The following is a 14401-nucleotide window of genomic DNA, read 5'->3' on the forward strand; positions in this document are numbered from 1 at the left end:
TAGTATTAATTCAAAGTCTTAGCATTGCACAGAATTATTTATCAGAATTTTGGAAAGCTGGGAAGCTGCATAAAAAGGGACAAATATTTTGGTCATTTCTGATACAATTTTTGAATTGTTTTTAATTGCAAGCGCATTGAACATATTGATTGGTACGGGACTTCAATTTAGATTCGTATGCTATAGAAGAGAGTGTTTACTCAGTGCATCTGCAGGTGCAGAAACTGGCATATGGCTTTGAATGCAGAGTTCCAAGAATTAGAACTTTTGTGCTAAAAATGAGCATGCAGCTCTTTATGGCTCTGGAACTGACCTGAATGCAGATTTCGGAGTCGTCTTAACAGTTTGTGCTCCCTGGAGGGAAAAAGAGGGGAAAGTGATAGCCTCTGCTCCTCTTTTCTCAAGGAGGCACATGCCTGTAGGGATGTAACTAGGTATCATTTCATACCCTGCCTGAAACTGTATCACATGCAACATTGTTTTCCTTCCGCTGCAGTTTCACCTTGGCCAAATACTACCTTAAAAGATATTGGTCAATGCCTAACAGTACCAAAATACAAGAACGGAGATTCCAACAAAACATTAGGAAGAACACTAGGAAGCCTAGAAATGGAGGTTGGGTGGCCATGTCACGAGATTCTTCTGCTGTGATTCCTGTGTTGCAGCGGGTCAGACTAGATAACCCTTGGGGTTCCCTCCCAACTCTGCAGTTCTGTGATTCTATACTCCTGACGGCCAAATCAGTTGCACCCCATTGTGGAATTTTGTAACACAGAATAGGTTTAAATTGGCTGGATTCAAAGGGTCGTATTCAGGGCTGCGCTCCGGCACCTCTCAGGTGGTAAGCACCTGAACAACCTCAGGAAAGCCCCACTGCACTTCCTCCTCACAAGGAGACCCTCCCTGGAACCCGGATCAGACATCCTCTTACAGGCTCCAGAGAGGGTCTCCTTGCAAGCTGGAGATGCAGCGGAGCTTTGCTGGGGCTCTTCTGCCTTCCTGCTTACAGTTGACACATGGGAAACCTGCCCTGTTCTTCCAACTGGAGAGGCAGGGCAGCTTCCTTGACCCACAGAGGTGAGGCACAGGGAAGAAACTTAACTGAGAAAGTCCCCACTTCACTTGCTGCAGCACTTCTCCTTCTAGAAAAACACTGGTTGTATCCAATGTAGCGCCAAGTAGTCCATTCTGTTAGTAGAAGGATTTATACTTGTGCAATGCAACACACCTGCTCTCCTCCCCATGCAGTCCCTAAACATGTTCTGGGGTAAGGTAAAGGTAAAGGGACCCCTGACCACTAGGTCCAGTCACGGACGACTCTGGGGTTGCAGCACTCATCTTGTTTTACTGGCCAAGGGAGCCGGCGTACAGCTTCTGGGTCATGTGGCCAGCATGACTAAGCCGCTTCTGGCGAACCAGAACTGCACACGGAAACGCCGTTTACCTTCCTGCCAGAGCGGTACCTATTTATCTACTTGCACTTTGATGTGCTTTCAAACTGCTAGGTTGGCAGGAGCTGGGACTGAACCATAGCTGCCAAGTTTTCCCTTTTCTCGCGAGGAAGCCTATTCAGCATAAGGGAAAATCCCTTAAAAAAAGGGATAACTTGGCAGCTATGGACTGAACAACGGGAGCTCACCCCATTACGAGGATTCGAACCACCGACCTTCTGATTGGCAAGCCATAGGCTCAGTGGTTTAACCCACAGCGCCACCCGCATCCCTATGTTCTGGGGTAAACCCCCCCAACTCCCCATAGCAGATTTGGGGAGGGCATGGATGCACTGGGGGGAGGAAAAAGGGGAAAGTTTCCTTGCGCAAGCATAAATCCTTATGCTAATGGCGCTGAGCGCATTGGATGATGCCCTATGCTTTTGCCATTAAGAGTGCTGCATAATTTTATATTATTTGCGATAAATATGCCACGGTATATTAAGGAATTCATCCGTCTTGAAGAACCTGCTGTCTCCATTGAGGTTAATATACTGTGCAAAAGTGTTTGTCGCTCCACCCGCATGAAACAAACTGGAAGGATCAGGGCCACTTTTTTAAAGGACTGTAAACTCTCTGCATTCCTCTTTGCACCTATAATATTGAATCAGTTCAGCCCCCCCTCCCCCCACCTTGCACTTACCCATTTTTCCTTGAGCATTTGTGCGCTTGCCAAGTTTTGGATTTAAGGGGGGGGAACCCACAAATTTTTGTAGTCAAGCTGCAGACTCCCAGAAAATAGATATCGCTGACATGCAAACTTAACAATAGATGCGCAATTTAGAAAACCAGGCCTTGTGTCAACTTTGAAGAATGAGGTGAATTTAAAGGCAGTATTTAGGTGCGAGCAAATTCTTTGGATTTTAACAGCATCGGTTTTTCATACTCAGGTCTAGCACTTTGTTCTCCCCCCCCCCCACCTTCTTCTCCAACTCCTGCAGGCACGTAATAGCATCGTCCTAAACGAAAAAGATTCAGGAAACAAAAGATACAGCCTCCATCCCCACTCTTTGCATCTCCTAATCAAGAGCAAGTATCTGATAAGACAGGACACACTTTCTCTTGCTAGCCTTAGATATGGCAAAGTTCCATGTTTTGGTGAAGGTTATTTTAAAAAATGAAGAAAATGGAAACAAATAAGAAGGGGCTCAAGAAGATCTATTATCAGCTTGTTCAGCTGATTTTCCAAAACATTTGGGGCATCTATCTATATCTATCTATCTATCTATCTATCATCTATCTGTCTGTCTATCTATCTATATCATCTATTTATCTATTTACTTGTAGGTCCTGCTTAACAAACACAATGCATTCACAGAAAATCATTTGTTAGGCGAGCATTCGCATAATAAGTCCACAATTTCAATGGGAACACTTCTAAGGTGGGATTTGTGCCCCCCTCACCATGGTTTCTTGCTGAAATCACTGCAGAAAATCACCAAAAGAGAGACAAATATAAACACACACACAGACACAAAACCTGTGTGTGTCTCCTGCTTCCCGATTTGTCCATTTTTTCCTGCTCTCTGATTCATTCAATCTCACTCCCCCTTCCCTCTCCCCATTGTTCCTGCCCCCAAATAGCTGCCACCAACCAGCAAAGCATTAAAAAACCCAAGGAGGTAAGGAAGCCGGCTGTTTGGATAAGTGAATGTTTGGAGTACTTAGTGAGGTTTGAGCATAATCAGTAGCCCCATTTCAGGGGTGGCTCATATTTTTCAGCCCCCAAACTGGATCACCATATATTCTCCAGGGGCTGCAGTGGTGGGTAAATATGGAAAGTAAATTTGATTCAGTTTGCATTTCAAGACAGACTTACTGAATTTGCATTTTCTGAAACAATGTTCATACTGAAATACAGTCATACCTCGGTTTAAGTACGCTTCAGTTTGAGTACTTTCAGTTTAAGTACTCTGTGGACCCGTCTGGAATGGATTAATCCACTTTCCATTACTTTCAATGAGAAAGTTCGCTTCAGGTTAACTATGCTTCAGGTTAAGTACAGACTTACGGAACCAATTACACTCATACTTTGGGTTAAGTACACTTCAGGTTGAGTACTCCACGGACCGCCTGGAATGGATTAATCCACTTTCCATTACTTTCAATGGGAAAGGTCGCTTCAAGTTAAGTACAGACTTCCAGAACCAATTGTGTACCTAAACCAAGGTACCACTGTACAACGGTTCTTTGAAATCCACACTTTCCTCCATTTTATTTGGTTAGGTTGTTGTTTTTTACCAATTTTCCATGGTAATTAATCACCTGGGATTATCACCTGATTGCCATGACGATCCCTGGTGGTTGGGGACAGCAGGAGGGGAAAGTAGGTTTTATCTTCGGGAGGAAATGCTCACTAGTCTGCCAGTGAACTCTCTGAACTTCAGTGATACATTTTTAATACGGCTTACCCTAAATGGCATGAGACCAGGATATCTAAACATGACTAAACATATGATTCTGCCAGTTCACAGAGATCAGGGGGAGAGGTCCTGCTGTGTGTCTCTCCATGGTTAGAAGGATGGTTGGATGAAAGAAAAAAGGGGCTTCTCTTTTGCAACACGCAGCAATGTTGAGCTCCCACCTTGGGATATCAAACTTCCCCCTTATTCACTAGCCCTCCACTGGCCTTTCGGGAACCAAAATGAATTGCTTCATCTGGCCTCTGCATTGGTCTGTGATTGACAGCTGTTGAGTGGAAGGGGCAATTCCCGTTCACACTGCAGTTCCTTTCACACTGCAATACCTACTAGATGCAGCCTGCAGGAGGGGAAACAGCAGTTTTAAACAATTAGAGAGATTTGAGTAGAGCATGAAGGAAGTTGGGAAAGGTTCTGTTGTAACTATGTTAGCTTTTACATGTTAGCTTCTGCGCAATACCAATTTCTGGTGTTTTTCCTTGTTAATTTTTTTTAAAAAAACTCCTCAGTGTTTTTCCCTTTGCAAACCAGGGGTCAGCAAACTTTTTCAGCTGGGGTCCGGTCTACTGTCCCTCGGACCTTGTGGGGGGGGGGCAGACTATATTTTTGTGGGGAAAATGAACGAATTCCTATGCCCCACAAATAACCCAGAGATTCATTTTAAGTAAAAGGACGCATTCTACTCATGTAAAAGCATGCTGATTCTCAGACCATCTGCGGGCCAGATTTAGAAGGCAATTGGGCCTTACTTTGCCTACCCATGTTTTAAACAAACGTTCTTTTCCGCTCAGTGTGTCTCCCCTGTTGCTGCCCTGCCATGACCACTGCTGTAGTGCAAACTGTATCCTCTTTCCATCCCCCTACCCTGCCCTGACTTCATGCAAATTCAGGATTGTGATGCAGCAGCACCAATCTTCCAATGGGGGTGTGGCCTGATGATAATCAAGTGCAAATATAGTATAGAGCAGGCATGGCCAAACTCGGCCCTCCAGCTGTTTTTGGGACTACAATTTCCATCATCCCTGACCACTGGTCCTGTTAGCTAGGGATGATGGGAGTTTTAGTCCCAAAACAGCTGGCGGGCCAAGTTTGGCCATGCCTGGTATAGAGAGATAGCTACCCACAGCCTTTGGCCTGACCCTGAACATATGTATGTTATTTTCTACACAAAAATAACTAATATGCAGTGGTACCTCGCTAGACGAATGCCTCACAAGACGAAAAACTCGCAAAACGAAAGCGTTTTGCAATTTCAATGGAGACTCGCAAGACGAAGTTTCCTATGGCGTGCTTCGCAAGACAATTTTTTTTCGTCCCATAGGGTGCCTCGCAAGACGAATTGTTTTTCATCTTGTGAGGCACCCTATGGGAAACTGCACTTCAATGTGTTCCTATGGGAGCCGCTTCGCAAAATGAATTTTTCGCTATACGAAGCGACTTGCGGGAAGAAATAAATTTGTCTCGCGAGGCGCCACTGTATTTTGAAGTGGCTTTGGCCCTGCACATTCTTCAGAATTTAATGGTAAACACTGTGTGTTGCAAATGCCAAGAAGTGAAAAGGCAGCTAAATAATAATAATAATAATAATAATAATAATAATAATAATAATAATAATAAATTGATTCCTTGTGAAAACGGAATTGGTATTTACACGTCACTGTTCAGCAGACCACAATTTCAGAGCTAAATGCTAGGCTGCAAAAAAACAAACCCCAAAACGTTACAAAAAAATCTTTAATCTATCTTTTTTTAAATGATCGCAGAATTGTGTTAAAAGAAAGAGTTAGACTTTATGACATCAATGTGAAGATAAGTACCTAAGATAGATCTAAATGTCGCATCTTGAACGGCTGTCCTTTTTTAAAGCGCCACACCAGAAATTGTAAATCAGGTGGAATACGTGGAATTCTCATCCAGGCTGTTGCCTTGATGCCAATCCCTGGCACAGCTGATAGAGAAGGAGGAAAGGGGATCATCACCTCTGATATTGTACGAATGCATTTAAATATTTGTTGGTTTTCTTCTCACGAGACTGCTGCAATCAGTTTTAAATCAGTCAGATAAAATCTAGGCATGGAGGGTGTGCGGTGGGTGATAGGAACCTTTAATATAAATGCCACCAACATATAACACCTTGTTTGTGGGAGTTGCACTGTCTACCAATCGTCTGCTGGGTTAAGCTCAAGGTTTTGTCACCAACATGTAATATTAGATACAGTTCAATACCAGGTTACATGAGAGTCTGCGCTATCCCTTATACAGTACACCCAGTTTAATCACTCTGCTCTGCAGAGTAGTTTCTCCTTAAAGTCTGCTTCAGAAAAATGTGGAGCAGAGCCTTTGGCTGCCCCTGTTCTGTGGAAAAGCGTCCCTGTTGAAATATAACAAGCACCCACTAACTGCACCTTCTGAAAACAACTGGAGACATTTTTGTTTTGTCCACCAGGATGATTCAGATTGAGCAACAAAGCCAAAGGGTGGGAGGGAGGGAAGTCCATATGCTCAGCAGAGCGATTGGTATTGAGAAGGGAGAATATATGTTGGATATAATTTATTTTGTTTATTTGGAAATTTTAATAAAATGATTATTAAAAACAAAACAAAGAAAAGACAAAAAAGAAAAGAAAAGGTCTCTTGGTCTTAGATGTTCACTAAAAATAGCTTTTAAAACAGTATAAAAACATTTTAAAAGCTATTTTTAGCTGATTTCTGGTAGGCTTGTAAATTGCCTTTTAAAAAGGTGATTTTTAACCAATATCATTATTGTTATGAGGTCGTGTTCCACTAAGATCTGCTCTGAGAAGGCCCATTGATTGAAATTAACAAACCTAAGTTAGTCATGTCCATTCATTTCAGTGGGTCTACTCTGAGTAGATCTAGCATTGGCTGCAATTCTTTGGGAGGGATTCAACTAATGAGTCCTGTTATATATTCAGTGGTCTGTGTTTGCTTGAGCTTGAATATGGACTAAGGATTCTGAGCCCCTGTGTTCTGATTCGATACATGATATCCAATCACAGAACATTTCAGGATTTAGGCCTCTGAGTTATGATTTGCAGCTTGGAAGTTTAGACAGTCAATCACGTTGGGAGTGGGAGTGGCTCAGGCCTCCAGAAATGTATATAAGCAGTTGCTTTGCCCCTGTTGCCCAGTTCTGTTAATCCAATAAAGGTTCTTGCTGTTATCACTATATCTTGCCCACCTATACTTCAAGTCCTTTCACCAGAAGCTAAGCACAAGGAAGGACTCTCACTTGCACAAAATGGGGATTTACCTGCTCCCTCTGTGCCCCCCGAAATCAGTTCTGGAGAGATCAGGAGAATGCCTGGAACAGAATGTGGGAGAGAGTGTAATCGTTCCATCTGGCAAGCCTTTTGTTTGCTTTAAAATGCTTTTAATTATATCCTTCAAAAGATATTGGTGGCTTTGAAGTCTTTTGGATATATCGATGAAATTAAAGAACAGAGTGTGTTTGGGAGCGCGGGTGAGCTGCCCAAATTGCAGCCAAAGGTCTAAAACGACTTAGGCTGACTCTTGAGGCCTTTACACCAGGGGAGAGGACACTTTATCAGCCTGAGGGCCACATTCCCTTTCAGGGGCCACATGCCCATTGTGGACAGGGTTGGCAGAGCAACGGGTGCACAGGTGGCCACATTCCACCCAGGCAAAACTCAGTGGTTTCTATATAAACCATGCACCCTACATACATCTCTCCATCCATCAGGGAGGCAAGAGTTATTATCACAGTTGAAAAACACATTCCAGGCAGGCAAAAACACGCAAGCAAAGTTTGAAGAAGGGCTGGTGAAGGTGTGGCTTACTGAAGGGGTGTGGCCAAAGGTGAATCTCGGGGCCGGAGAGAGGGGAATGGAGGGCTTCATTTTGCCCCCAGGCCTGAGATTTTCCACCTGCAGTCTATGCTGTAGCACAGTGGTTCCCAACCTTTTCAATATGGCGACCCACCAATCCAAATTTGCTTGGTGTTGTGGCCCATTGATTTATCATCACATGAATTTTATACCATAGGTCTTCGGTACATGTTTAACTGAAATATTGCCAATTTTATAACCATGGCTTGAGGCACCCAAGCAAAAATGTACATAACGCCCCTATTAATGTGAAATTTGTTGTCCTTACAAAGTTATTCACAGTTTTGTTTATGGGAATGTAAGAACACCAACTATCTGATTGCTGGATACCCAGAAGGGAGCTGTAATAGTCACCTAAAACAACTCCCTTGTGGTGAACATCCACCACATCTGCCACCAGCCAGCAGAGATTGGTTCCCAAGTGTTAAAACATAAGTCTTAAGACTTTCTGATGTTCCACTGCAAGTTGTAAGAGGTTTGGATACACAGTGTAAGCATAGCTGCCAAGTTTTCCCTTTTCTCGCGAGGAAGCCTATTCAGCATAATGGAAAATCCCTTAAAAAGGGGGATAACTTGGCAGCTATGAGTGTAAGTGGTATTCATCATATTTGTTAAGGATTAAAAGCCATTGTTTTTGGTTTACTTCAAAAGCCCCACCACCAGCTTGCAGGGGCCTCACCACCCATGTGTGGGTCATGACCCACAGGTTGGGAAATGCTACTATAGCATACCCACAATAACACCTGGCTTTGGAGGGAGGGCATGAAGCAAACTGAGAGTACAAGTTCTATAGAACCTTCAAAGAACAAGTCACCTCTTAATGTGCTGGTCCTTAGGCACCTGAGTTATACCTGAGTATTTGCAAGCTCTGGGCCTCAGACATGAGCCCTTTCTTTGTCTGTCAAGCAACCTTAATAACTATATGATATCCAAAAAAATAATAATGGTGGGGTGTGTGTGGAGATTTTCCCAGAGAAATGCTGTGACAAATTGTAAAGACACATTGAAATGGTAATTTTCTGAATGGCTCAATAAAATCAGCTTAACACACAAGCATGAAAAAGTTAGTGTTCAGGGAGGGGAGAAGCTTCGTTCAAATTTCTCACATATTGGGGCATGCCTCACTGGTGATTTAATTAGAGATAACTGAAGGGGCTTATCTGAAATTGCTATGCCTTATGAATCCGGGCTCAAGACATTCAAATGAAATATCATTTGATGGCTAATATTTTACAGATCACCTCTTACTTTTCATCACTTCCCAAAAATAATTGGGGTATTCTCTGCTTTTCAGGGGTATCTTTAATTTCCTGAATGCACAGACTAGGTGTTCTTTTTGTTTTGTTTTTATCCTTCTACGCTTTAGCTCATTACTTCCTATTTGAGCTAAAATGTCATTGCACTTCCAACTACAGTGATATCCACTAGGCAGCTGAATTTGTTAGGCAGCCAAAGATCTCAGTAGCAACATTGATGAGATCTACTGAGCTAGGTATCATCAACTAACTGGCAGCCTGCAGGCCACTTTCTGAGTGGTGCTGGTTGGCCTTTCAGAAGGAAGGAATAACCCCCCCCCCTCCTCTTATAATCATCTTCAGGCTGGGGTGGGAATTACAAAAGGTCACTTGGCTGTGGCGATGGGGTTGGGGGACACGGAGAAGAAGCTACTGCAAGAGGAATTCTTCTCTAATCACAACAAATGCAATCTTCTCAAAGTGGCTTTCCATAAAAACTGAAGTAGGTACGTTCATTACACCAATGGTACCTGGAGCAGCTGGCATGCTAATCTTTGCTCCTTTGTGTTCACACTTATCTCAGTCTTAGCTTTATTTATCTCTTTCACATTTCCTATAATAGGGAACAGGCCTCACAATGAGGGTTTGCACATACAGTTGTACCTTGGTTCTTGAACGTACTGATCTGTTCCGGAAGTCCATTTGACTTCTGATTGGCTGCAGTAGCTTCCTGCACTCAAGTCGAAGCTGCGGCAGACGTTCCGCTTCCCAAAAACGTTCAAAAACCGGAACACTTACTTCTGGGTTTTGCCGTTCAAGAGCCAAAACATACGAGTACCAAGGCATTCAAGAACCAAGGTATGACTGTATCTGCAATTTTGGATGGGAGAGAGGTGCAAAAAACAGAATTCTGGAGACAATGGTACATTCCCCCCTTCTCTCTCTTTTTGTCACATTCAACATGGTTGAGTCTTTACCCTGTTGAAGGTAACTGAAGATTCAGGCTGTTGTTCTTGGTCATAGCAACTCCTTCGTCATCCTCCGGTCTCCTTATGTTAGTGAAAAAGCACTGAAACGTTGTTGGATCCAGTCCATTTGTCCTTGCATATTACATCAACACCAGGCCATAAGATGACTCATTCTCCAAAGCGAGCTCCATATAGCTCAGTGGAAGGGAACATACTCTGCAGGGAAGAGGTCCGAGGTTCAATCCTGGCATCACCAGATAGCTTTGGGAAAGACCTTAAAACCTTGGCTAGCTGCTGTCAGACAATGGTAGGTGATTTTGATCCAGATGAAACCTGTGGTCTAGTTTGGTAAGGTGACCTTTCCAGTCCTGAATGTGTTCCATCATGGATATCACCTGTAGCTCAATTTTATAAAGTTGTGTTCAGCTGGTTTACACTCTATCTTCTACCCCTTCCCACTGCTTAGACCAGGCATAGGCAACCTCGGCCCTTCAGATGTTTTGGGACTACAACTCCCATCATACCTGACCACTGGTCCTGTTAGCTAGGGATGATAGAAGTTGTAGTCCCAAAACATCTGGAGGGCCGAGTTTGCCTATGCCTGGCTTAGATGTCTTGCAAGACTATAGGTACCCATATACAGCGGAACCTCAGTTTATGAACACCTCGGTTTACGAATTTTTGGTTTACGAACGCCGTGGACCCACCTGGAACGGATTAATTCACTTTCCATTACTTTCAATGGGAAAGTTCGCTTCAGTTTATGAACACTTCAGTTTATGAACAGACTTCCGGAACCAATTACACCCATGCTTCGGGTTAAGTACGCTTCAGGTTGAGTACTCCACGGACCGTCTAGAACAGATTAATCCACTTTCCATTACTTTCAATGGGAAAGTTCGCTTCAATTTATGAACGCTTCAGTTTATGAACAGACTTCCGGAACCAATTGTGTTCATAAACTGAGGTACTACTGTATTCCGGCATATAACACAACTGGGTGTATAAGATGACCCCCAACTTTTCCACTTAAAATATAGAGTTTGGGATATACTCGCCGTATAAGAAATACGACCCAGCGTATAAGACGACCCCCGACTTTTGAGAAGATTTTCCTGGGTTAAAAAGTAGTCTTATACGCAGGAATATACAGTATCTACAGAATGATTGTACCTCATTGATAGCACTTCTGCCATGCATGTAGAGACAGGTTCAATCCTCAGCATCTCTAGGTATGGCTGGGAATGCCCCATCTAAAACCTTGAAGAGTTTCTGCCAGTCTCAGTAGACAGTACTGAGCTAGATGGGCCACTGACAACTTTCTATGTTCCTAAGAGACATTGGTTCTTGTGCTGTTATTGAGATATGCAGGGGGCTTTCCTAGCTAGCACTGCACAGATACATATACAGTGGTACCTTAGTTCTCAAACGCCTTGGTACTCAAACAACTTGAAACCCCAACACTGCAAACCCGGAAGTAAGTGTTCCTTACTTTTTTCGGAAACTGAAAGTGCTCTGTTTTGAGTGCTACGCTTCTATTTTGAGTGTTACGCTGGGGCCTGTCTGTTTTGGCTATTTATTTTTGTTTTTTGTGACTGTGTGGAACCCAGTTCAGCTACTGATTGATTGATTGTGTGACTGCAGTACATTGTTTATTGCTTTCATTTTATTGATCAATGGTCTCGTTAGATAGTAAAATCCATTTTAAATTGCTGTTTTAGGGGTTGCTTTTAAAAGTCTGGAACGAATTAATCCATTTTTGCATTACTTTCTATGGGAAAGCGCACCTTGGTTTTGGAACGCTTTGGTTTTGGAATGGACTTCCAGAACTGATTAAGTTTCAGAACCACGGTACCACAGTATAAATATATCATTATTAGTGTTTGAAAAATCGGCGCTTTCATAAGTGACCTGGATTTGGGTGGAGGGGGTAGGCGGACAAGAATGGCGAGATAGTGAAGGTTTTTTTGGGGGGGGGGAACAAACTTTTTTTAAATAAAACTTTTCAGATTTCTTATCTTGGGTCAGCTGTTGGAAGCTTTTTCTCCTGCAATGTTCTTTGAACAACAGACAAGCCAAAAGAGCAAAAGTCAGGGGGCGGGCGGGCTGCAGAACAGAAGGCAAGATTACTGGAATAGCCACCTTCAAACAGCTTCGCCCAGCAAGGCCCTTTGCAATGCAATGCAAGGGGGCTTTGCCATAGCAAGCACTTAGAAGACAGTCGCCTTGCTATCAAAAAGTCTTTTCCGCAGACTTGTGTGACCTTCTCTTGCAGTTCAGCTTTCAGCTTCAGATGAAAGTTTGCATAACTGCATCATGGGTTCCCGAATTACTTTTGACACAGAAACCATGGCGTCTTTGCGGTGCCCTAGCTGGAGGCAAGACAGTGAGACAAGAGCAGCAAACGTCTCTGACAGTCCCAGGTTGTGACGACCTCTGAGCCCAGCCAGTGCTTTGTAGGGGTCATGCTGAAAACAAGGTAGAAGAGAGCTCCGCAAAGTTTAAATGGGAGGAAGAAATTGTACAGGAAAGCAGAGAGATGCCGTGGTTCTTTGATGGAATGGGAGGGCAGGGAGGAGAGAGCATTTCCCCCTCCCGCTTCACTTCTGTTATCAATAGAAGTTTTGTCCGGGTTAAGTTCTGGGGTTCAGACCTAAATCCAAAATCTTGTATACTCAAAACCCATCGGGTTATATGGCAAGCAGGGTTGTCTATGTCCCTACCCCCTTTTAATTTTTTAATACATTTTTTGCAACACACGTATGTGCACAAGTTAAACACATGTAAGCTGTGGGCCTGCTGTACTGAGTGGGAATTGGAGAGGGGTTTGGTTCAGTCCACATTTAAAGGGAAATCTATCAAATTTGCATTTCCCAAAACAATATGTGAACCAAAACGCAGCCGTCTTTCAAAATTCACACTTACCTGAATATTGTGATTCATATATTAAGGGAATGGGTGCATAAAGATGCATTTATTTGTGAAAGCGACATAGAAAAATGCATGATATGTGGGGAAATTCCTCGCAAAATGGGCTTGAGTCAAAACCCACATGTAAGATAAAATCGCTCAACTTCAGGGTGATATTGACATATCCCCCTCAACCCCTGTCCCTCCTGGCTCATCAAATCTAGCAGAAAGAAACTATCTGGTTGGGTCCAGAGTGTGGTTAACACTTTGCTGCAGAAGGAAGTGCTTCGTGCTGCACTGAAAGAAGCAGTGTTGCAACCACTCCTAAAGAAACTGGTTCTGGACCCTTTGGATGGGAACAGCTATCAGTCAATTGCCAATACCTGCTTTGGGGGGAAGGTGGCGGACGCAGCTGCAAGTATTCTTGGAGGGTGCAGATTACTCAATTTGGGTTCAGGCTTGGCCACGAAACTGAGTTGACCTTGGTCACCCTGGTGGATGACCTTTGCAGAGAGTGGGGTGGTAGGGTTTGACTTTGCTCCTGCTTCTTGAGCTCCCATTGGTATTTGATACCATCTACCATGGGATCCTCCTGAACCGGCTCTGGGGAATGGGAATCGGTGGCCCTGTATTACCTTGGTTCCAATCCTACCTCCAGGACTGAGTCCAAAGAGTAGCATTGGGAGAGTGGCTTTCAGGAGATGATCTTTTCCCAGCGTCTTGTCCCCAGACATCTCTAGGAGGCTGCTTTCAGCTTTGTGGGTCTGATCAGCTTCAAAAATAAAACTTGCTTTTGTTCATTCCTAATCATCTGTGGCTGATGATCCCAGTCAATAGCAGATGGGACATCCTGGCTCTCTGAGGAAATTCAATTTTCAGCGATTCCTAGTAAAGGAGACACTTTGAAATGATAAGGCCAATAAGTCATTTGTTGCGTCAAGATTCCCTTCCCTTTCTAAAGTTCCACATCAATATTAGCAGCTCATTTAATGGATTTTCATCTGCCTAAGTGAACTCACTGAGCTGGTGTTGCAGGTATTTATAGCTGTTTGCCTGATAATTGCTCTGATAATTCTCCCTTTTTATTTTGGCTTCCATAAGGGGAAAGCAGACCCTCTTATACCTCCAGGAAAAACAAAACCACAACAAAAAGTCACTGCCCACCCTTCCCCTCACCCTGTCACATTATATAGCTAGTGTTTTCCAGGAGATTTTAGGTCTGTGTCCATGGATGTAACCCCTTTTCAAGACCAGTCCAAGCAGAAGTCGACTGGGAACTGGCAAGGAGGCAGCAAGGAGGCTATTTTAGTGGTACACAAAGCTCTGGTCTCCAGCAGAATGGAATGATCAGGCGGCTGAGGAGAAGCCAACATATATTCAATTTTCTCCACCTGCCTAATGATAGGGCTGGCCCTTTTTATCCTCAAAACAGTCCTGTGAGGCAAAGTTTTTATCAATATGAAATTGCTGCTTGTTTTTTTTAATATATCAAGGTTTTTTCTATATTTT

The 14401-nt window shown here is 43.4% G+C and overlaps 1 protein-coding gene across 2 annotated transcripts in view; it reads left to right on the top strand.

Moving 5' to 3' along the window:
- The window catches only part of CDH4 (cadherin 4), a 756000-nt gene that overhangs the window by 657852 nt on the left and 83747 nt on the right, over positions 1-14401 (top strand). The gene's annotated exons all lie outside the window — the stretch shown is intronic.

Source organism: Zootoca vivipara, chromosome 7 (assembly GCF_963506605.1).
Source record: "Zootoca vivipara chromosome 7, rZooViv1.1, whole genome shotgun sequence".
Taxonomy (NCBI): Eukaryota; Metazoa; Chordata; class Lepidosauria; order Squamata; family Lacertidae; genus Zootoca; species Zootoca vivipara.